The following is a 25,380-nucleotide window of genomic DNA, read 5'->3' as shown; positions in this document are numbered from 1 at the left end:
TTTGTTTTTGTTTTTAAGAGAGAGACAGGAAGACAGCACAAGCAGAGGGAGTGGCAGAGGGAGAAGCAGGCTCTCCAGGGAGCCCGATGTAGGGCTCCATCCCAGGACCCTGGGATCATGACCTGAGCCAAAGGCAGACACTTAATGACTGAGCCACGCAGGTACTCCAGGAGAGCCTGGTTCTGATGATTAAAGTCAGGCACCAGCTCGTAAGCACAGGAGTTAAAACATGCATTTAACGAACCAGGATCGAGAACATGCCTTGCACTCATCACTACGTGAAACACTGAGAACGTAGCTCTGGAAGAGCAACAGTCTAACAGAAGCCCTCTCTGTGGGAATGAATAGTGAAACAAGAACCGTAACAAACATGCACACAATGCTGGACGGGTGGGAGGGCTGGGGCAGAGGGGGTTAGAAGGAAGGGGAGATATCCGATATGCCTGGCAGGGGAAACCAGGAAAACTTCACCGAGTAGCATCTGGGTCAAGGACTAAACCACACACCAAGGGACAAGCGATACATGTGAATGGACAAAAATCACCAGCTCACCAAGCGATGTGACAAAGGACTTCACATGCCAAATAAGCATCGTCCTTTAAAGACAACAGAAGCTATCAACAACATGATCTTTGAGGCTAATCTGAAAGGTGTAAATAACTGTTGATGGCATTAGGCAAGGGGTGTCTGGCATTCGAAGTACAGAACCCAGACAAGGCTCCCAGCCTTGAGAGAGGAGCAAGTGCTGCGTGACAGCCTGGGAGTGTGGGAGTGAAGATGTTGGCACTTGCAGAGGTGTAAGCGGGAGAAGGGTGTGTGTGGGCGCCCGTAGGGGGCCTCAGGTGCATGGCCATGGAGAGGATATGTCCAGATGGGCTAGAAAGGTGGAGGAGACTCTGCAACCGAGGCCCAAAAGGACTCCTCTGTAATGTAAAAAGTCTGTGTTATCCTCTGCAATGGAAAGCCACTGCAGACTTCTATAAAAGAGAGGGACACGAAGTGTCTGCCTTAGAGAGCTCTTTCTGGCAGCCCGTGGAGACTGGGAATACACAACAGAGGGTCAGCATGGAATAGGAGAGGTGATGATTTGACTCGGGTTGGTTACAGTGGGAAAGAAGAGGAATAATTCAAGACATATTTTAGTAGGTAGAAAAAATCAGTACGACTTCTTAACTGACTGGTATACAAGTTAAAGATAACCAGAACTGGGCGCCTGGGTGGCTCAGTGGGTTAAGCCGCTGCCTTCAGCTCAGGTCATGATCTCGGGGTCCTGGGATCGAATTCCGCGTCGGGCTCTCTGCTCAGCATGGAGCCTGCTTCCCTCCCTCTCTCTCTCTCTCTCTCTGCCTGCCTATCCACTTGTGATCTCTCTCTGTCAAATAAATAAATAATCTTAAAAAAAAAGATAACCAGAACTTTGCTTTATTAACAGAATTAATGGTGTTATTATTATTAACAAAGACAGGAAAAGATGACTTGAGATTATGATTATTATAACTGACACTTACTGAGTGCTTTTCTAAGTCCTTTAAAATGCCAACTCTTTTAGGGGTGCCTGGATGGCACAGTCGGTTAAACATCTGACTCTTGGTTTCAACTCAAGTCATGATCTTAGGGTCATGATATGGAAGTCAAGCTCCACACTCAGCATGGAGTCTGCTTGGGATTCTTTCTCACTCTGTCCCTCCTGCTTGTGCTCTCACTCTCTCTCTCTCTCTCCTTCTCTCAAATACATAAATCTTTAGAAATAAATAAAATACCAACTTATTTAATCCTCATAACAACCCTATAAAGGCTCTAATTTTCAGATAATAAGACTGATTCACAGAAAGGTTAAATAACTTCTTCAAGGATGCATAACCAGTCAACTGTAGAGCCAGCATTCAAATCCAGACACAAGACTACAATGCTACAGTGTACTAGACATGATCAATTAAATGTCCCTTAGACATGCTGGCCATCCAGGGAGTTGCGTTTAACTTGCATTTGGAACACAGAACTAGGGTTCCAAAGAAGAATCAGTGTTAAGAATATGGATTTTCGAGTTACGAACATAATTGATTTCCTGAGGCCATGGGAGAGCTGAGAGGAACAATGAGAATGAAGAGAGACCCAAGAAGGACACTAGGAGGAGATTTTTAAAACAAGAGTCCACAGTCACCAAAGCACAGAGGTGGCAGCTTAAAGACATCTGGACTTTCTCCTTCTTGTGCAAACAGGGGATCCATTCAATATTTGCAGAGTGACGAATCTAGCATTCATAGCTAAAGGTTCCCTGCTCAGACAACATCAGGGAGAAGAGAAACCTAAAGGAATATGAAATGGAGAAAACAAACAAACTGGGTTTGTCTGGGTTCCTGGAAGGATGGTCTGTGTCTTTGTGTGAGCAAGGTGGCTCCTGCCGCGCACCCCCCACCCCCCATCCCCCCACTCCCCCCCCCACCCCCAGAATCATGGTTTGTCTGGGTTCCTGGAAGGATGGTCTGTGTCTTTGTGTGAGCAAGGTGGCTCCTGCCGCGCACCCCCCACCCCCCATCCCCCCACTCCCCCCCCCACCCCCAGAATCATCAGCAATGCAACTCCTCTCCTGAGCAGATCTATCTCACTCATCCCTTCCTCCCTCCCTCCCCTCCAGGCCCCACAAAACACACCCAGGCCAGAGGGCAGGGCCCCAGCCATACTGCGGTAACCCCAGGAGCACAGAAGCAAGCAGGAAGACGTCCTCTTGCAAAGACAGCGCAAATGAATTACGGCTTCTGCAAAAATCAGCCTTTGTTTTTAATGGGCTTTATGTGACTCATCAGCCGTGACCATGCTCTGCCCTGAGGTCTAGCTACAAATCCACCAAGCGCAGAGGGCAGAAGAAAGGAAGGACAGCCAAAGATGAAAAGGGGTCTCAGGAAGCTTTCATCCTAAAGGAGAAAACAGAAACAGAGGGAAGTGGTGGGCATTTCCTCTTTGAGCACTCGGGTGCTGAGGGTCCCGAGAGAGGGCGGAAACTGGAACAGCGGCAAGAGAAGTCTGGGTTCCGGGACCCGCTCAAAGGTGCAGGTCTCGGTTGCTATGGTGCCATCCTCCCCGCCACAAAGTTTCATCAGCATTTGCTGCCACAGTTCCTGTCTTGTGGGCAGCAGCAGCAGCAACTAAAAAGAAAAAAATCATGTTGTTGTTTTCTAATGGCTGCTGGGTCACTGAATACTGTGTCTGAAAAGGACAAGGGGAAAGTTGTAAGAGACACAGAAAGCAATCAAGATACATTCCTTTGGAATGTATGAACTCCAACCTGGACGGTCTATGGATACGATACCGTCATGAATAAACACTTCTGCCATAACACATTTTCTTTAAAAAAAAATTTTTTTTTAATTTATAATCCAAGAATCTAGACAGACAAAGTCGACTTTTAATTAAGGTTTTTCCCATAGTTCCTTCTGATCACCAGGGCTCTGGATTCACTCCTCGGAGAAAAGCCTGGACTCGCAGCAAAGAAAACAAAACCAAGCACCCCAGAGTGGAAGTCGGGACTTGCCTGGACGCTGACACTAATCAGCTGTATGTCCTGAGTGTCTGCATCCAAACTCCTTCTTCATAAAAGGACACTCAGAGAGGGAAGAGGAGAAGATGAGACACAGGGAGACTCGGCCATCTGCAAGCCAAGGAGAGGGGCTTGGAACGGATTCTTCCTCACCGTCCTCAGAAGGAACCCACCCTGCCAACACCCTTCTACCCTGTTTGTAGCGCTTTGTCAGGGCAGTCCTGGCAAACACGCACAGACCCAGAAGAAGAGAGAACTGTGTCATGAACATGAGACCTCATGAGACCCCACCCCCAGGTCCTTCACTCCTGCGTCCTGTCACTAAGCACCTCTAAAATATCCCGACCTCTCCTTACATAACCACAATACTACCTCAAAACCTAACAAAATTAACAATTCTTTGGGGGCAAATTTAATTCATGGAAGAAATATACCTTATGGTAAAACACATACTAAGATAAAACTTTTCTCCATGAAAGCTGTTAACAATATTAAAAACAAAATCCCAATAAGCTGGAATTTTTGTGAAATCCTCAGAGGATGAACAAGACTTAGAGCAATTTCATTCCTTGATCAGCTCTCTTACTCAACATATTACCAGAAACTAATGAGGTACTGTACACTGGCTAATTGAGTTTAAATAAGAAAACATATTATCTGAGAATAAAAACCTATGTTATCTTATTACAGTTAAGAAAAGAAAGGAAAGATGCAGTCAGTATTCATATGTACCCAGAAATTTACATATGTAAATGTACATTTTACATATGTACATTACATATGTACCCATATGTACCCCCAGAAATTTAGCAGGTGTTTTAGAGTCTTTGGCTTAAAAAGAAAAACGAAGTTAACACAGGCAGTGGTATTTTATGGTAAATTGCACATACTCTAAGTATATGAAAACTGGCATGGCAGAATTTGAAACCTCTACAAAAAAACCATGTATATGTACATATTTCTTTTCTATTTTTTTTAAGATTTTATTTATTCACTTGACAGATCACAAGTAGGCAGAGAGGCAGGCAGAGAGAGAGGAAGGGAACAGGGTCCGTGCTGAGCAGAGAGCCCGACGCGGGGCTCAATCCCAGGACCCTGAGATCATGACCAGAGCAGAAAGCAGAGGCTTTAACCCACTGAGCCGCCCAGGTGTCCCTATATACATATTTAAACACAAAACCATACCTTGAAGGAGGGAGTATAAGTCGTTGGTGGTTATTCTAAAACTTTAGAAATGTTGCTCCCAACACTTCAACAATTAGACAGCGTCCAATCACATGTCCTCTTCAAAAAGGTTACTTTTTGTCTATGTAATACAAAAAGAAATGTTAAAGCCAGAATCGCCTACTTATAAAAGTTTTTCAAAAGAGTCTTTTGAAAAGCAGTCCACTCCAACAACTTTCAAAATCAGGCATCTCTGTAAAAAACCCACAATCCAGCTAATTAGTCTCAGCTGTTCGTCATATGGCCTGAAGACCAGTCAAGTGATTTTGCTCCTTTCAAGCTTACTAAAACCCAATTCCACTGGCCTCACACACCAAAGGGAGCTAGCTGTATTAACCTCTTCTGGTGTTATAAGACTGGTACTCCAACTCTTTCTTTTCCCCCAATCAAAAAGAGTAGAATATTTGTTTTCTTGAGAAAGGATCTGTAAAAGCATTGCATTCTTCAGGTCCTGAAAGGTTATACCAGTAGTGTTTCTTCACAAATGCAATGCCTGATTCAATCAAACAACACAGGAGACCAAATGAAAGTGGCAGAAGGGACAGGGCTAGATGACTTACCAGGCCTCTCCTGGCCTCCAGACCCAGAAAGAAAACTCCTCACTGGGAGGTCCACCCAGATTTTTTGCTGGCATTTCAAATTCAACATGCCCTACCCTTGACTTACCTCCTTTGCTCTTCTTTCCAGACCCTGCTTCAGACCCCCTCTCCTCCTGGTTTTGAGCGACACAATCCCAACACCCAGCCAGTGGGAGAGCTGATGGTCCACTGTGACTCCTCCCCCTCTTCCCCTCCCACTTCCAACTGGCCACCAAGTTCTAGGGGTCTTTCGTCCTCCCACCTGTCTCCAAGCTTTTATTATTTCTCATCTGGATGTCTATGATCATCCACTTACTTGGTTTCCTGGCCTCTAACCTAGCCTTGCTGCTGATCCATCCTCCACACCGCACCCAGAATGATCTTTCCAAACGGCAAATGGGTGTGCACCACTCTCCTCTGGAAAACCGGACCCCCTACAAGCTCCCTAATGAAATCCCTACTCTTTAGACTTCTGCCTTCAGTATCACCCACCATTCCCTGTCCCCTGACTCCGGCCACAAGAACTCTTTATAATTCTCTAAAACCAGTGGTTTTCAAAATGTGAAATCAGTATCATCAGCATCACCCGGGATGTGGTTAGAAATGCACATTCTTGGGCTCGCCCCATGTGCACTGAGTCAGAATTGTCAGGATGGCAACAGGGTCTCTGTTTTAACAAGCCCCCAAGTGATTCTAATAAACACTAAACTGACAGCCGCTGCTCTAAATGCACCAAGCTAGGCTCATCAAATCACGTAGCCCTTTGGCTCCTTCTGCCGGTAATGCTAAGTTAGATGCCCCTTCTCTGTGCTTACTCTTCCCTAGTGCTGGTCAACCCTACATGGTGACATCCAAGTTATGCTGGTTGGTGAATATTTTGAAGACAGGAATTGTATCTTTGGTTCGCTCATCCCACAATCACTTGCTGAGCATATACCTGTCACTGGGACAGAGGCTGGGCTTAGACTAATTAATCTATCCTTTGCCTTCAGGGGAAGCCACCCTCTAACTTTGGCAGTTTGATGGGTGACTGAAAACTCAACCTACCCAATCTGTAAAACCCTATCACCAGCCTCAAGAACTGTGGGCAGCTTAAAAAGCCTGAATAGAACCAATATGGAATCTCTCATGGCAAACGACATGGAATTTGGGGTTCACATCTGATGTTGACTCAGATGGACAGACATGGTTTGTAAAGGGAGAGAAGATGCATATTCGTGAAAACTTACATACTCCTCTATATTATTCACAGCAACCTTTAGAATTTGGAGAATTTAGTAAGTGAATATACTAAAATTTTTAAATCTCAGATTAAAATGTATTAAAATTAGCTTATCCTAACTACAGTAGGAGTTGAGTAAATATTAGCACTTCTCAATCTTCAGCATGCTTAGCATGCTCCTAGGGATTTTGATAAAATTCTAATTCTGATTTAATCAGTTTGGGTGAGGCCCAGGTGATACCCAGGTAGTCCTAGTCCTAGAACTACATTTTGAGTAGTACATAGAAGTAAAAGACTTGGGCCTCGATCCCAGGACCCTGAGATCATGACCTTGAGCCCAAGGCAGAGGCTTAACCCACTGAGCCATCCAGGCGCCCCAGCAACACAAACTTCTTTTGACCCCTACACATTGAAAGTTTTCTAAAATGTCTTTCCAACTTTAGGATAAAGATGATGTACCAAACACGCACCTTAGTTCAGCTACCTCCCCAAATCTCACTAAGGTAACAGTAAAAAGAGGTGTTTTGTTTTGTTTTGTTTTGTTTTTCCTTTAGGAAAAAGGACAAAGAGAATGAATGAAAACAACAGCAACAAAATGTGGAAGCTAGAAACTAAATGGACAAGAGGTAACTAAGGAGCAGACCTGAGAAAGATGACTCTTTACCTGCCACTAGGGAAAGCCAAAAAGCAATTTATCACACAATCTACAGAAAGCGTCAGGCATCCAGAGCCCCAAACACTACTGGAGGTGAGGGGAAGGTAAAGTCAAGGCTAAAAATACTGGAAGTCTGCTTAAATCGCAATCCTCTAAATACTGAGATACCTCCGCACCCCCGCACCCCCGCACCCCCCACCCACACATACTGGGGAACTTCCAGAACACAGGCATTCTCCACAGGCAGGTGGTTCAAATGCTCTCTGGAGAATCCGCCCAGCCCCGGAGGGAAGATGTAAAGAAAAAACAGGCCCAGGACATACTGATCTAACTAAAACTATCACAGAACTTGAGATAGGGGCCAGAAATAGCACACACGTGTGGTAGAGGCAGATGTGGAGGAAATGAGTTAAAAGTCTCTTCTTCCGTGGTAAAGTGTCTAGGCATAGGCATTTAAATAATGCTTAACACTGAAAATTGACCGTAGAAATATCCAGTATGTCGTTTAGAGACAAGAGATGTAACTACCAGCAAGAATCACCTAATTACAAAACTTGAAAGCAGTCTCTGCAGAGCAGGAAATGAGCTGGGGGAGGGGAGTAATGGCTTTTTGTCACACTGTGTCCATGAATAACTTGATAAAATTTTTTTAAAAATTAGTTCCTACAAAATACAGTAGTACACCCCCCACCCCATCCACGGTTTTGGTTTCTGGGGCTTCAGAGACCTGGGGTCAGTAGCTGTCCAGAAGCGTAGGATCCCTGACGATTCATCAGATGGTCAATAGTTGCCTAAGGCTACATCACTGTGGAAGCTGAGAAAAATTAAAGCCATTCCACCTCAGGTTTAGCCTTAGCATAAGTACAGCCATCTTAGCTCCGGCAGCCAACTCAGACCTCTGTGCCCAAGGGCTGAACTTTCCCCTACTTCACCTTAGTACTAAGAAGCCCCATCCTGTTTTAGTTCCAGAGACCCCCACCTTGCTTTAGTAACAGGAATCCCCACCCTGCTTTAGGAACAGGAACCCATAAATATCCCTGCCTTAACTAAGCTTGGGGTCCCTGCTCCGCTGTGTCGGGTATACTTGGGCCAAGATTCAGCTTGTTAAATAAACCCTCGTGTGATTGCATTGGTGTTGGCTCCTTGGTGGTCTCTTGGACGCAAAAACTTGGGCATAACAATCACAAAGCCTAGGTCATCATGTCATTTCAACATATCACATAGTTATTTTATCATCTCACATCATCACAAGAGGAAGGATAAGGAGAGCACAGTAAGATGTTTTGAGTGAGAGGAAGACACCACATTCACATAACTTCATTTAGTATATTGTTACATTTGTTCTATTATTAGTTATTGTTAATCTCTTTCTGTATCTAATTTATAAATCAAACTTTATCATAGGTATGTGTGTATAGGAAAAAACATAGTAGATATAGGATTTAGTACGAACCACGGTTTCAGACATCCACTGGGGACTTTGGAACATATTCCCATGGATAGGGGGGGACTACTGTAAAATGTAATGTCCATGCTTTAATTTTTTTTTCTTAGATGATTCAGGACATTAAAATAAACATCACTAAGTTGTTGTGCTACCTCCTCAGCACCCAGGATCTACAGTGAATCAGGAAGCTGAGGATCTGGGCTCTGGAAACTTTGAATCTTGGCTTTACTACTTACTGGCTGTGTGATCTTCAGGAAGTTAGTTAACTTCTCTGTGCCCCAGTTTCCTCATCTGAGGAACAGGGATAATAGAATCATTTTAGAAGAATTGAATTATGTGATTCCTATAAGTGCTTAAAATATTGTCCAACACATAGTGTTCAGTAACAGCTATTTTTATTAAGATATGTTTGCCACTGTGATAAACGTCTCCTGACTACTGTAATGATTTCATCTTTTTTTTTTTTTTATTTGACAGAGAGAAATTACAAGTACACTGAGAGGCAGGCAGAGAGAGAGAGAAGGAAGCAGGCTCCCTGCTGAGCAGAGAGCTCGATGCGGGACTCGATCCCAGGACCCTGAGATCATGACCTGAGCCGAAGGCAGCGGCTTAACCCACTGAGCCACCCAGGCGCCCCTGTAATGATTTCATCTTTTACTCGTTTATACTTCATTCTCCTTGCTCCCACCTTCAGCCAGACGTCCCTGACCATCGTAATCAGTGTGCCTTTCTACAATAACCACTTCCCCTTCCAAAGTTCAGTTTCTAATTGACAAGGTACCTGGAAACCAAATAACCAAGCTTTTTAGAACTGCTTGTAAGGGGTGCCTGGGTGGCTCAGTGGGTTGGGCCTCTGCCTTAGGCTCAGGTCATGATCTCAGAGTCCTGGGATGGAGCCCAGGAGGGAGCCTGCTTCCTCCTCTCTCTCTGCCTGCTGCTCTGCCTACTTGTGATTTCTCTCTGTCAAATAAATAAATAAAAATCTTAAAAGAAAAAAAAAAAAGAACTGCAAGTAAAATGGAGGAAAGGGGGTATCAAGGAATATTCTGAAAGTCTCTGTGAGACAAATCAGCAAGTTTCCATATATGAACCATCTGACTACTCAGAACCCTCTGGGCTTACTTCTGAACTATCAGCTGTAGGTCGGTGGGTTGGGTGACCAACTCAGGGTAACCAACCATCCCAGTTTACCCAGGATTGTCCTAGTTTTAGCACTGGCAGTTTTCTTTGTTTTTTTTGTTTTGTTTTGTTTTTTTAATATTTTAAGTGTTTATTTGAGAGAGAGACAGAGACAGAGCACAGAGCACAATCTGAGAGGGAGGGCAGGGGGAGAAGTAGACCCCACTGACCAGCGAGCCTGATGTGCAGCTCAGTCCAGGGACTCCAGGATCATCACCTGAGCCCAAGGCAGATGCCTAACCAACTAAGCCCCCCAGGCACCCCTAGCACTGACAGTCTTGCATCCTGGAAATCTCAGTCCCAGCCCTGAGAAAATTACCTAATCCTCCTGAGCTTGTTTCATCATTTGTAAAGTGAAGGATGATATCTCTGCTGAAAGTCTGTTGAGGATGAAATGAGAGAATGTGCGCATATTTCCTGACACAGTAAGCACTCAGGTTGTAGCTTGAGCCATTATACTGGTTACTCACTGTTATTGTCAACTCGAATAGCAGTGGCCACAGAAATTATTCTTAGATACTTACCCTGTAACTTGGTTATTTTCTTCCTGGCAAAAAGAATTTGCCTTATATGCAGAGGATCTCAGGAGACCAAAATATGTGCTTTTGTGGATTTCCTTCTGCCCTTGCCCTACACAATTTTATTTCAGGGACTAAGACATATTAAAGCTATTTAATATTTCCACACTGCTGACTCCTCCACTAGGCAAAGGCCTGGGAGGTTCTCGTCATTTTCTATACATGCATCTTTTTTATACGATGGGACACCTGGGGTACGTATGTCAGTAGCTGCTTCCAAACCTATGGACCAATCAGCATGTCACCTCACGTGGAAGGACATCAGGCAGAATAAGAGCATTCTTTTTAATTTGCATCTTACTTTTTTCCTTCATAATGGAACCAAATCATATAGTCTCCTAATGGACTGACATCTCATTCATTAAGATATGTCAATTCTATCCCTAAGAAATAAGTATGTACGTTATCATCGAACAGATGAAACCCCATTTCTGACCTCAAAAGCTGAAGCAACTCAGAATTCGATAGATATTAATTACAGCCTGGAGGAAAGTGCTCACAACTGTACATCCCACCAACACAAGGGTAAAGTTGCTCTAAGAAAAGCTGTACAATTTGGGATAGATAGCAAAAAGGACCAAGTTACTCAAAGCCAAAACATGGCCTAGGAACCCTCTAAGAGGCAGCAGAGAGTAGAAATATGAGACTACTTTATACGTACCCCCAAGCTTCCTCCTCCTAGGCTCATATTTGTTCTGCCAACATCCCCACCCAAGGTCTGGGAGCACACGAAACACGGGAGAACCACAGGCCCTCATCAAACCTTGAGGAGCATCTGCTCTAACCACCGTGGGTGGAGCTAGGATAGGATTTCTCCAAGTATGGCCAGATGCCCACTAGCAGCAGAATCCAGAGTCCTGGGTTCCAACCAGGCTTCGGAATTAGGATCTCTGACAGAGAGGCTAGGGAATCTGCATGCATAACAAGCTTCCCAGGGGATTCCCGGTTATCCATAAGAAGGGTTGAGAGCAGCTATTGTAGGGAGACAACAGATAGCAAAATGTCAAAGGACCCATATACAAAACCATGTTTAACCTCTACCAGCCTCCCTATCCCAAATCTGTAAAATACGGATACTAATACCCACCTAGCAGGATGGTGGCGAGAATTAAATGAGAGAAGTAATAGCCTCACATAGGGCTCCTCACACAGAGCAGGTGCTCAGTAAGTATTAATTCCTTCCCCTCCTTCCCTTTGTATGGCATTCTAATGAAGACCGGTAACTAGAGGCCCTGTTTTGAATAAATGCCATCAAAGAAAGCAGATGCCTAGCTTAACTTGAGGCCTTGATGTTAATGAGTCACAGACTAAAAGGCCGAGGCCGGCAGCTTTAACCAATGGTTGAATTGCAAAATGTACCCATGGACAGTGGTTCTCAAAGTTGAGTGTGCATCAGAATCTTCTGGATGGCTTTAAAATACAGAATGTGTAGGGGTGCCTGGGTGGCACAGTCAGTTAAGCATCTGTCTTCGGCTCAGGTCATGATCCCAAGGTCCTGGGATGGAGGCCCACATCAGGCTCCTTGTTCAGGGAGCCTGCTTCTCCTTCTCCCTGAACCCCTCCCCCTGCTATGCTTGCTCGTGTGCTCTCTCTCTCTCTGATAAATAAAATCTATAACATAAAATAAAATACAGACTGTGGACCCTACCTCCAGAGTTTCAGTCAGTACTTCTGGGTAAGAATCTGCATTTCTAACAAGTTCCAGGTGGTACTGATGGTGCTGGCCCCAGAACCACCCTCTGATCATCATTCTGCAGCCCCAGAATCTAAATCTAACTGATCTGACACTTTGTTGTAAAAAAGAAAAACTAGGCCATATGCATTTCCTGTTTGACAGGAGACTGGTTAGTTTTATGTAAACAAAGAAAAAAAGTAATAAACCAGCAATTTCCGAGGCAGTGCTGCCTCTGCCCTTGAGAATCTTTGTGGTCGCTTTCCGTGAACCATGTAGAAAGAGGGCTGGGAGAGTTGAGTGCCATCTCTCTGCTCACCCTATGTGAGAGCCTGAGTGAGGGAGGCACTTAATCTCTCTGAGCCTCAGTTTACTTATCTGAAAACGGGGGCCGGCCTCGGCCTTTTAGTCTGTGACTCATTAACATCAAGGCCTCAAGTTAAGCTAGGCATCTGCTTTCTTTGATGGCATTTATTCAAAACAGGGCCTCTAGTTACCGGTCTTCAGTCACTGGTTTCTGAACCTGGTTGTGCGCCATCCCTCATTTTGGCAGCATTTCAAAGAAAACGTGGATTCCCCAGGCGTGGCTGCAAACCTAACAAATTAGAATCTGCAAAGGAGAGACTGGAAGATGTGTGGCTTTGTGTGGGTATGTTTTACTAAATCTCCCCGTGTGATTTTCACAGGCAGCCAGTTGCGAGGAAGCATTACCACGGTGATCTTTCAGGCCTCTTTCAGCACCGCAGCTCTCGGAATTTTTTGATTTCTAAGTCCCTGTGCCCTGAGTCTGGGCTCACCAAGTAGCTGTCTTCTTCTTCTTTTTTTTTTTTTTTAAAAGATTTTATTTATTTATTTGACAGAGAGAAATCACAAGTAGATGGAGAGGCAGGCAGAGAGAGAGAGGGAAGCAGGCTCTCCGCTGAGCAGAGAGCCCGATGCGGGACTCAATCCCAGGACTCTGAGATCATGACCTGAGCCGAAGGCAGCGGCTTAACCCACTGAGCCACCCAGGCGCCCCCAGCTGTCTTCTTTTGTATGTGCTCCCCATGGAGTTTTACTGCAGGAGGCAAGTATATTAGTCCTCAAAGGAAAAACTGCTAGCAGTTCCACTTCTCATCAGTCAGTAAACTAGCATTCTGGTTTTAGTTTAAAAAATATAGTCCTCGGGCGCCTGGGTAAGTCAGTGGGTTAAGCCGCTGCCTCCGGCTCAGGTCATGATCTCAGGGTCCTGGGATCGAGCCCCCCATCGGGCTCTCTGCTCCGCAGGGAGCCTGCTTTCCTCTCTCTCTCTATTTGCCTGCCTCTCTGCCTACTTGTGATCTCTGTCTGTTGAATAAATAAATAAATAAATAAATAAATCTTAAAAAATAATAAGAAGAAATAAAAAAATAAAAAATATAGTCCAACATGTAAGAGAAAACAGGAATTACATAGCACTAAATCTATAAAGCAATCTTCTCTATCACCAACTGCTCATTTACTTACCCTGTCATTCATTCATTCATTTTTTTAAAGATTCTATTTATTTATTTTAGAGAGAGAAAAAGCATGAGAGAGAGCACGAGCAGGGTGAGGGGCAGAGGGAGAAGCCGACTCCCTGCTGAGCAGGGACCCTGACATGGGGCTCCATCCCGGGACACTGGGATCATGACCTGAGCCGAAGGCAGACGCTTAACCCACTGAGCAATCCAGGCGTCCCTGTCATTCATTCATTATCATCTGCCATGTGCCAGGTATGATTCTAGGGGTTAAACATGTAGCACTTCACAAAACAGAAAAAGTTCCTGCCCTGTGGAGAGAACATTTTAGCAGGAAGAGAGAAACAATAAATAAGTGAACATAAGGATAAAATAATTTCTAACAGTAGTAAGTACGGTGAAGACAACAACCCAATAACAGGATAGTGAGTGTCCAGAGGCTACTTTTAACACAGTCATCAGGGTGAAAGTCATCACCCGCCTCTCTGAAGAGGTGATATTTGAAATTAAATCTGAATGATGCCAAGAGGCCAGCCAGGTGAGGATCTAGAGAAAAACACACTGAGGAAGAGTTAAGGGCAAGTGCAAAGGCTCTGAGGAAGGAATGAGCTTGGCATCTCAAAGAGACAGAAAGGAAGGAGATGAGCCTGGAGATGGAGTTACAGGGATGAGCTGAGGTCACAGAGGCAGCAGAGCCCAGATCACGGAGACCCCTACAGAACACGGTCAGAACATCTGAATCTTATACCAGCCGCAGTGGGAAATGGCACAGGAATTTAACGCAGAAGAAGGATGTGATCTGATTCACACTGTTTGAAGATCACTAGTTTTGTGTGAGGAATGGGCTGTAGCAGGGGCCGGGGGGGAGGGGGTAAGAATGGGACCAGAAAAGCAGCAATATAGGGAAGAAATAATGGTGGCCTTTCACTGGCAGCTGGCACATCACCATAGCAAGTGCCCAGTTATTTCTGGATGGCTTTAATTTAGGTTAAAATCATAATATACTTGTTTCACTTCCTGTGATATTTCAGAAGGGTCAAGGAAGAGATATGGTTTGTTAAAGTTCCATCTGAAAATTAAACAACAAAACAACACAATTTTGTCCTGCCCGTGTTATACCTGGTTACAATCAAGAAATAGGAGCATAGGGACATGGAAAGAACACAGTGGAGAACCAGCAGACAGACCTGTCTTCTAGAATCTTCTCTGTCATCAATTAACCATGTGACCTGGAGCACAGCTCTGAACCTCTGAGGTGGAGCGAAGGCTAAGCCACCTGGCTTCTGGGGCCTACCACCACTTGAATTACACAATGCTCGAAGCACAGCAAGAGAGGTTTCCTTCCCTGGGTGGCAAAATGAGCTGATGACTTAGCATAGAGAGTTTTTGTTGTTGACTTTTAAATCTTTCAGAGAGGCTCTAGTTAAGCCGAAAATCAGATGTTCATGAGGAAACTGTCCATCTTTTTTAAAAAATATTTTATTTATTTGACAGAGAGAGAGAGAGATCACAAGTAGGCAGAGAGGCAAGCAGAGAGAGAGGGGGAAGCAGGCTTCCCACCGAGCAGAGAGCCCAATACAGGGCTCGATCCCAGCATCATGACCCAAGCTGAAGGCAGAGGCTTAACCCTCTGAGCCACCAAGGTGCCCCAGAAACTGTCCATCTTAATATTTCCTTGGGAAATTCTGATGTCCAAGGCATCCCTGCCACAAGGGTATGGAAGCTGGCTGGAAACCTGGGAAGTTGACAGTCCTGGTCAGCTGAAAGCTCCTCATGAATAGGTGTGGAGAGCACAGAGCTCTGAGGAATTTAGAGACCAAGCCTTCAGTCACAGTGCTCTCTTTGAGTTTCTGGCAGGCTTCCAGTTATGCTGCATCACATGGCAGACCTCCTGTGGACACTGTCACCACAGCGTCCATTCCTCTCAGATGGTCCACCTGGCACCCCTACAAGGATCTCCTCCATGGGATCCCTGAGGGCAGGGGTTCACAGTCCCCACTGCCCATCAGTGTCGACAGCCGGACCCTATTCTACATTTAGAATCAGGGTAAGTGAGAGGTGGAAAAAACAACAGTGGTAGACTCAGTCTTAGGGAACTTCACAGATAGAGAGAATGTTGTCAGAATGTCAGAGAGAATGTCAGAAGAATGTTAGGCCAGGGAGATTCACTGATTTGTCTAATGTCTAATTTTTCAGCTTTGGCACCATTCATCTTTTGGGCAGGGTAATCTTTTGTCATGAGGGGCCGCCCTGTGTCTCTATCCACTAAATGCCAGTAGTAACTCTTCAGTTTTGACAACCAAAACTGTCTCCAGATATTGCCAAATGTCCCCACAGGAGGAGAGCGTCAAAATCAGCCCTGAGAACCACTGGTGCGGTATCACATAGTTAATTATTAGCAGTATTAGAGACTAACACCCAGCCTTCTAAGTCCCAGCTATGTTGGCTCCCCCACATTCAAGCAGGAGCTCTAGAACACAGAGGTGAGTCACTCCCTGAGAAAGCATCACATCCCACTTCATGCCTTTCTGTGACAAAGAAGAACAGGGTAATGGACACTTGACCTTGTCCCCGACAACAGAAGCCCAGTCAGGAATAGCCAAGCAGCTTCTTTGGCCACATCTGGTCTCCAGTATCAAACAAGAATAATACCTTCTCTTTTTAAGGACTGCTAGACCTTTTTACTCATTCTTGGGGTCACCCCCTTGCAGTGGTGAGATTCATTATGAAAATCAATCATACCTTGTAAGAAACAAAGGAATTCTGGCCACCACAATAGATTATATTTTAAAATTCTTAGGTATCTCAAATGAAAACTTAATTCATGACCTATTTCTATATGTCTTATTCCTCCTCATCTTAGGGTTGGTATAACTAGAATAAAAGTAACTTATCATAAGGTTTAGTTAGTTGACTGACACCCTGTCTTTGCTTTTAACGGTACAAATACATAGAAGATAAGTAATCATTCATACTCAGATAAGACTTGACCAGCCACCCATGTGGTGGGATCAGGGTAGGATACATGAACTGCCGTCAATAAGAATGAACAGATTTTTCAGTCTCTTGGCAACCAATTTAATTATTACGCTTTGACCTGGCAGCTGGTAAGGCTTTACATGAATTAATCAGCAGATCTATGAAAAAACAAATTAGAGGCTCTGAAATACAGTATTCTAGTGACAGAGGAAGCATGTTCATTTTCAAGGTTGCTTTCTTAAATAAGTATAAACAATTTTAAGATAATAAAATAACTCAGTGTTTTATAAGAACACATCTCTACAGAGCAAGTCACCTCTATCTATGTAATTTATTTATCCTTCCCATAGATCTTCCATAATTGATGTACCACAAAGCAATGCAATGAGGAATTTCACAGGAGTAGGCCACAAAGCAAGCAGGCTGTCAATAAGACAATACTTCGTTTTTGTGAAATTACTCTCAGTAAGTCAACCATAATCAAAGCATCAAAACTTAAAGGGGACAAAATTATTAACAAGACCTCAAAAGGAATAAAACCACATTGAATAACGGGCTTTCTGGCATCGTCACGGGAATACAACCAAATGGTGGTTTTTGACAGTCATGTGGCTCTCCAGGAAAAGTCAAGGATGTCTCATGAGAGTGGCTTTGCCCGCCACTGGATCTGGGGACTGGAAGGACTGTGTGATAAGGGAGTGATCATAGGATGGTGACAACAGAAGTGATTTAGGCTGGTAATTGCTGAATCACTATATCGTACACCTGAAACTAATATAACACTGTATGTTAACTATATTGGAATTTTAAAAAAAGAGTGATTAAGGGTCAACATGAAAAGATATATAGACATAGATATAGATATATCTTATAGGAAGATATTATGCAACAGACCAACTACTGTGCCTGGAGTTCCAGTCCTGTCTCTTCTACTAACTCTGTGATCCTACAAAGTGACTTAAAGTCTGTGGATATGAGTTTCCTAACTACAAATAACTAAAATAAAACTAAATCCTCCACTTCCTTCCATTTTTTTATACCCCTTGAGCTTATAAATCTTCTCTGTCCTTAAAGATTTTTTTTTAAATAATCTCTACACCCAATGTGGGGCTCAAACCCATAACCCCAAGGTCACTGGTCGTATGTTCCACCGACTGAACCAGCAAGATGCCCCCCCTCTGTCCTTAAGATAGACACATGTATGGTCACCAAAATAAGCCATAGGTCTCTCACTCTTTGGACATTATCATGATCAATTCATTTCCTGCTCATAAACGGTTTATCAGACTAGATTTGACAGATTAAATACAAGATAACCAGTTACATTTGCATTTCATAAAAACAATAAATAGTTCCTTAGTACAAGTATTTATGGAACACACTTATAGTAAGAAGTTATTCATTGTTTATCCAAAATGCAAATTTTTTTTCACTTGCTAAATCTAGCACCCTACCTCCAACCCCACATTAAAAGTTCGATTTTAAGAATCAAAACTCTGATTCCAAACACACGGGTAGTTCTAAAGTGGCTGGGGCGCTAAATGGAAGGCCTTCTCAAGAGTAACATATACAGAGGCCATAAACAAATAAACAAATGGAAAAATGACTCTCAACTTTCCTCTTAAGTAAGCGAGGCATCAAATTTGAGTTAACAGTAAATAAAATGTGAGTGTTAGTAGACCTCACTCATACAGAACAGAGAATGTAGTGTGCCTTCTCTGCGGCACCACCAGACAGGAGGCCAATGGAGCTCAATGCTCCCTGTTCCGCCTCTCACCCTCTGGACATGAAGTTAATTACAAACCCTTTATCTCTTCCTCCAACTCCGGGCTCACGTCTGCTCCCAAGTAATCAGCTTAAGGGAAACCAGATGGTAAACTTAAACTTCCTGACCAAGAAGCAGGGGAATAAATGTGGTTCTAGTAAAAACTGCACAAGGCATAAGAAAGCAAAAGCCGTGAAGGGGAAAAATTACTCTCTTCAGAAGCCAATCTTGTTTTGATAATGGCAACACAATCTTGCTTCTTTGGGGCTCACACTATTTCTTCTTAATTTTAGCTTTATTGAGGTAAAACTGACAAAACTGCAAGGTGTTTAAAGTATACTTCATGATCATTTGATGAACATTTACATTGTGAAAGGATTTCCCCCATCTAGTTAGTTAGGGGCTCAGACCTTAAATATGCAAGCTCTGTTTTGTTTTTCAGGGAGGGTTAAACCTATAATTCATTAGAGAAAATATATATTTGTATAAATCCTCAATATATGTATAAATAATCCTTTTCCATATTTTTCAGTGAAGATACAACTAGAGCACATCCCAAGATAAGTTTAAATAATAATGGAAAGCATATTCAATTTTTAAATAACTTGTAAAATTAATTACCATACTCTCTAGGCTGTTAATTCAATTCTCGCTGAGAAAGGGCAGCAGGAAATCCTATTCAACTGTAGTCAATACTGCTCTGTCAGAAGCAGCAGAATAAGGTAGACTAAAACAAGATATTTATAGCTGTTGGCTAAGAAAAATTAGATGTATGGGCTAGAAGTTTCCAATGATAAAAATAAATCCAGGTTAATTCATTAACTTATTGGTATACTCAGCAAAAGTTTATTGAACATTCCTTTTATCCAAGATACCTTGCAGTATAAGCCTTAAAAAGTGAGCTGAAGTCATACACTGCCTCCAGGATATTACGATCCAGCCATAAGACATATAAGACAACATATATACAAACAGTTGACAGTCTAAAGAAATTATGTAATTAAATGCCAAAATGTGTGTCAGGAGTTGAAATTTCAGTTAGAAGCCAGAGAAAGATGAATTCACTGTAGTGTAAAATATTCATCAAGAAATCAATTTCTATTTTCTTGATTTGACACACAAGAAGGGTATCACTGGGGGCGCCTGGGTGGCTCAGTGGAACTAAGCCGCTGCCTTCGGCTCAGGTCATGATCTCAGGGTCCTGGGATCGAGTCCCGCATCGGGCTCTCTGCTCAGCAGGGAGCCTGCTTCCTCCTCTCTCTCTCTCTGCCTGCCTCTCTGCCTACTTGTGATCTCTCTCTGTCAAATAAATAAATAAAATCTTTAAAAAAAAAAAAAGAAATCAATTTCTATTTTCTTGATTTGACACACAAGAAGGGTATCATTGGGGGCGCCTGGATGGCTCAGTGTGGTTAAAGCCTCTGCCTTCCGCTCAGGTCATGATCTCAGAGTCCTGGGATCGAGCCCCACATCAGGTTCTCTGCTCAGCAGGGAGCCTGCTTCCCCCTCTCTCTCTGCCTGCCTCTCTGCCTACTTGTGATCTCTCTGTCAAATAAATAAATAAAATCTTTAAAAAAAAAAAAAAGAAAGAAAAGAAGAAGAAGAAAGGGGGGCGCCTGGGTGGCTCAGTGGGTTAAGCTGCTGCCTTCAGCTCAGGTCATGATCTCAGGGTCCTGGGATCGAGTCCTGCATCGGGCTCTCTGCTCAGCAGGGAGCCTGCTTCCCTCTCTCTCTCTCTGCCTGCCTCTCTGTCTACTTGTGATCTCTCTCTGTCAAATAAATAAATAAAATCTTTAAAAAAAAAAAAAAGAAGAAGAAAGGTATCACTGGAGGGAAGAGCCAAATGCCCCCATACAGTCTGCCCAGGCTACAGAGAAGAGGGCTCCCCACTGCCACTGTGGGAAGAACCCAAAGCCTTTCCCTTTCCATGCAGGCTTAAACCATTGTCATGGGGGAATAAAAGGATAGAATAGGACAGACATGGGAGATCTTAGTGTAACTATGGACACTGCTTCTCTTAGGTGAAGTGTGAAGGAACAGAGAGAAAGGAACAAAGAGTGATCCTCCTTTCTCAGTCTCTCGTTCCCTTTTCATTCTTTCCACACATATTTTTTAGAGTTTACTACATGCCAACAACCATTCTAGGTGCTATGTACACCACAGTGAACAAGATAAATTCCTGACCTTCATGAAGCCTATTCTACCAGTGGGAGACAATAGTTGTGTGTGTGTGTGTGTGTGTGTGTGTGTGTGTGTAAGAGAGAGAGGGAGTATGTGTGTGTGTGTGAGAGAGAGAGAGAGACTGTGTGTGTGTGTGTGTGTGTGTGTGTGATGACAATTATTGCTACAGATACTCTGAAGAAAAATAAGACAAAGTTAGGGGGCAAAAAATTATGGGTGGGTGAGGGATGCTGTTTGAGATAGGATGGTTCATGTAAGCCTCCCTAAAGAAATGACTTCTGACTTGGATGAAATGAGTGAGAAATCCATGTAGACATTTCAAGGAAAAGGCATTCCAAGCAGAGGAAGGAACAAATGCAAAGGTCTTAAGGAGTGGGTGAAGTGGAGGCGGCAAGGGGAGAAGGATGGAAGACAAAGCCACAGACCACATAAGGGGCCTGTTAGCCATGATGAGGACTTTGTTTTTCTTCTAAGATAAAAAGCTATTGGAGGGCACCTGGATGGCTCAGTGGGTTAAGGTCTCTGCCTTCAGCTCGGGTCATGATCCCAGGGTCCTGGGATGGAGCCTCACAATGGGCTCTCTGCTCAGCGGGGAGCCTGCTTCCCCCTCCTCTCTCTGCCTGCCTCTCTGCCTACTTGTGGTCTCTGTCTATCAAATAAATAAATAAAATCTTAAAAAAAAAAAAAGAAGCTATCGGAGAGTTGTGAACAGAGGGGTAGGTGGCATAATGACCTCTGGCTGCTATGTTGACAACACCCTGTAGACTAGTGGGGGTAGATGCACGATGGCCCTGCTGGGAGCTTTTGCAGTAATTTCTGCAGTGACAGAAATGACAAGATCTTGGGAGAAGCAGTGAAAATGGTCAGAATGGTTTTTATCCTATATATATTTTTTCAAAGTAGAACCAAGGAGATTCACTGAAGAATTAGATGTGGGAATGAGAGAAAAGAATCAAGGGTCACTCCATAGTGTTTAGTCTGAGCATCTAGAAGAGTAAGATTGTTATGAACTGAAGACTACAACTATGTTATGAACTAGAAGACTAAGTGAAGAGGAGATTTGGAAGAGGGAAATCAAGAGTCTGGTTCCTAGAGATTATTGCCTATTTCAAAACTCTTACATCTGTTGTCAAACCAAAGCAACAGAAATTGGGAAACTGATCTTAAATTTCGTATGAAAATTCAAGAGACCCAGAATAGCTGGAACAATTTCAAAAAAAGAAGAGCAAAATGGGAGGACTCACACTTCCCACTCTCAAAACGTACTACATAACTACAATAATAAAGACAGTATGATACTAGCATAAGGATAGACGAATAGATCAATGAAGTAGAATTAAGAGGAAGGAAGGAAGGAAGAAGGGAGGGGGAGAGAAAGAAAAAAGAAGGAAAGGGGGAAGGAGGAGGGAGGGAGAAAGAAGGAAAGGGAGAGGGAGGGAGCAAGGGAGAGAGAGAAGGAAGGAAAGAAAGAAGAAAGGCTGAGATAGCTAAATGAGTTGGCTTCAGGCATGAAAATAAAATAAATTCATGATTTAAAAAGAAAGAAAGAAGAAAGTAGGAATGAAAACCAACATAAAATACAAGAAAAAAATTATCTTTAGTCAAGTGCTTTCAGTACTTTATGAACCTTTCTTAATCTCTAACCATGTATAGAACCCTATTTTACAGATTGCTTTGCCCCTAAAGCAAGTTATTAAAAAGGCAAAAAAAAAAGGGGGGGGGTCGGAACAATGGACCACCAACAAATTTAAAAAGCAATAATGACAGAAAACTTACAGGACGTTCACACTACTTCCCCTCCCAACATCTGAGTGAAGAACCAGCCATAACGCGAGAATCCATGGAGTAGGAAAACACAGCTGTTACTGAGGTAAGGAAGAGGACCCTGTGGCAGAACATTCCGTGGCCATGTGGCCTAGGTGGCCAGCAGAAGTCAAAAGCTGGGAAGATAAAATCAAAGGCTCACAAGATATCCTCCTCCTGAGGCCTGACTGGCCTAAGTGGTGATCTACTGAAACAGAGACAAGGATTTGGCAATAGTTCCCGAACCTGCCTCCACCTCAGCCCTACCACCAGGGGAGATGCAGGGCCGGCTGCGCGCTTGGGTTTCCCGCCTGACTGACAGGGTCAGGGAGAACCGTCGCCCACCCAGCCAGTCTGCCGTCCGGACCCTAATCGACAAGGATGTAAAGACGTTAAGTCATTACACTGAGAACCACAGGAGCGAGGAAAGAACTGTGGGCCAGCGCCGGAGGTCTGGGACCTTCCTCCTCTCCCGCCAGGGAAGTTTCCTCCCCCCACCGCCCTCCCCGACGGAGACCCAAGTGCCTAGATGCCCCCGGGAGGGGACCTCAGCCCCGTCCCAAACCTGGATCTGCGCACCGGCGCCCCGCCCATGCCGCCCCCCACCCCCGGCGGTCGTCCCCGTGGGTCTGCGCTGAGGGACTCGCGGGGGGCAGAGCAACTTTTCGGGCGGGCTCACTCGCGCAGAAGCTGGGCGAGGACTCGCCGCCGCCTCCCCTGCTAGCCCCAGGGCCAGCCCCGCCAGTCGCCCGCTAGCGCGCTGGGCTCTCCGGGCTGGAGCGGACCCTACCGGCCGCCGGGGGTCCGGCCGCCCCCCCCCCCCACGCCCCCAGCAGCCGCGGGGCTCACCTGGCTGGAGCTCGCTGTCCCCGCGCCGCTGTGCCCGCGCGCGCGCCGCGTCCACGGGTTGCCGGCCCTTTTTGGGTCCTTGGCGGGTATTTTCCGTCTGGCCCCACATCACTTCCCGTAAAGGAGAGCGAGGTGGGGGCGGGACCTCCTCTCTACCCTCCACCTCCCGCTTCCTCCTGTCACCTCAGGGAGCACCCCGCCCGACTCCGCGAGGGCGCCTTGCGGACGCCTCCTCGCTCGCGGCTCCGGGTCCCGCCGCACCTGCCGCGGGTCCTCCTGTGAGCCACGAAAAGGCTCCCGCACGCTTGCTTTGGCCTATTATCCGGTCTCCATGGGCCTTTCCTGGAAAGTGTGAAACCTTAGAGACTTGTTTTCGGGTGGAGACCCAGACGTGACATTTCCAAACTTCCCCAGGATCCGTGACCTGCCAGGTGTGGTTTGCGGACTCTGGCCACATTTCTTCCTTCAAAGGCCATGTTGTAAAGGTATTTTCCAGGGCATCAGATCACTGCCTCCGCCGTAGGAGCCGGGGGTGCTAAGCAGCTGCAAAGCCGGCCCCACCCGGGGCTCCTGGGGCCCAGTACGCTCCTTCCTGCGGCAGGTCCTCCCGGGTCCGGCTCCCTAGAGGCCGGCTCCGCGCCGAACGTCCGGCTCTGCCACTGTCCAGCCCTCCTCGCCAGCTCCTTCCTCACTCGGATGCGCCTGGCCTGGCCTTCCAGCTCCGGGATTCTTGGAAATGACAGGAGGGAGGAAAAGTAAAATCCTGGCAGGAAAAATGTATTTCTGAGAGGAAATAAACCGGGTCTTTGCACATACAGGGTAGTTCGGTTTAGGGGGTTATTCCAAATTTCTAAAAGGCAGCAATTCGTTAAGAGAGAGAGAGGCAGGGGCGCCTGGGTGGCTCAGTGGGTTAAAGCCTCTGCCTTCGGCTCAGGTCATGATCCCAGGGTCCTGGGATCGAGCCCCGCATGGGGCTCTCTGCTCTGCAGGGAGCCTACTAACTCCTCTCTCTCTCTCTCTCTGCCTGCCTCTCTGCCTACTTGTGATCTCTGTCTGTCAAATAAATAAATAAAATCTTCTAAAAAAAGAGAGAGAGAGAGAGAGACAGAGAGAGGCAAATGCAGTAAGATTAAAAAAAAAAAAAAAAAAAACACCCAGCTGTGAGGAGACATCTGCGAGCCTTTGCTGCCCCCCAGCGGCTTCCTTCTCTCAGCGCTGAAGGGTACCTATGCGTCCGCTTGGAGCTGCAGCTGTGAAGGGGTTCAGGCCACCAGGTTACCACTCAGAGCCAGTGGCCTCGAGGTATGGACAATGGCCTTGGGCCTTGCTTCTGTTGGCTCCCAGCCAAAGCACGTCTGAACCAAATAATTCTACATCTAAGAAGGGCAAAAAATGATTGAAAACCCTAATCAGGCTTCTCTTACCGTCTACTTCTACCACAAATTCCAGCAGTCCCAGGCTTCTCTTACCGTCTACTTCTACCACAAATTCCAGCAGTCCCAGGCTTCTCTTACCGTCTACTTCTACCACAAATTCCAGCAGTCCCAGGCCCACGCCCCCAAACCCACCATACTTCGAGTTTGCAGCTACTCACAGTTTATGCTACAATACAATTAGCTTCTCAAATATGTGTCCAATTTGCAAAATCACATAGAGCATAAATATATGAAATTGTGAAATATTGAACATGCATCCAATCTAATATTTATAGGGAAATATACCAGAGTAATCTCAGAATTAGAGATAACAGATTTCAGCAGGGTGATAGTGTCAAGGATATTCCCCAGCTGAGATAGGCCATCAGACTATTGTTGGTGGAGGCTGGCAGGGAAAGTAGCCCCAGGTTCATGTGTAAAGGAACAGTCCTGGGATTTACTGATCCGCTAATAGTTGGGGGCAAACAATGAAGCAACTGTTAGTGGCTGATATGATATGAGAGACTTCCCCTTCAATCTTCCCCACTCCTGAAGGGGACTGTAACCACGAGCTTACGAAGCAGATCAAAAAACAGACTATGGTAACGTGGCCCATTCATTATCCTTTCATTCACTGAATGAGTCCAAATTAGGTACCAGGGATGGAATAGTGAACAAGGTAAATTGGTCCCTACCCTCAGGAGCTTGACACCAGCAAGTAAGCAATTAATTTCAATGTGGTGACATAAAATCATCAATAAGGGAAGTAAGCATGTTACTGGAACACAAATAAGTGACACCAAATCAAGACTTCACAGAA

The 25,380-nt window shown here is 44.9% G+C and overlaps 1 protein-coding gene across 2 annotated transcripts in view; it reads right to left on the bottom strand.

Annotated features, from left to right (window-relative positions):
* Positions 1-24,296, bottom strand: part of RAB27A (RAB27A, member RAS oncogene family) — an 80,611-nt gene extending 56,315 nt beyond the window's left edge. The window contains exons 1-2 of one of the 2 annotated variants that reach the window (XM_082733845.1): positions 23,146-24,296; positions 4,721-4,841 (exon numbers count right to left, since the gene is read on the bottom strand). The gene's annotated coding sequence lies outside the window, so the exon portion shown is untranslated. The remainder of the gene's footprint in view (positions 1-4,720; positions 4,842-23,145) is intronic. The other variant, XM_082733846.1, reaches the window with a different exon arrangement.
* Between the last annotated feature and the right edge of the window lie 1,084 nt (positions 24,297-25,380).

This window comes from Mustela nivalis (assembly GCF_964662115.1).
Source record: "Mustela nivalis genome assembly, chromosome: 6".
NCBI classification, from domain to species: Eukaryota; Metazoa; Chordata; class Mammalia; order Carnivora; family Mustelidae; genus Mustela; species Mustela nivalis.
This window is presented reverse-complemented; position numbering and strand designations above follow the sequence as displayed.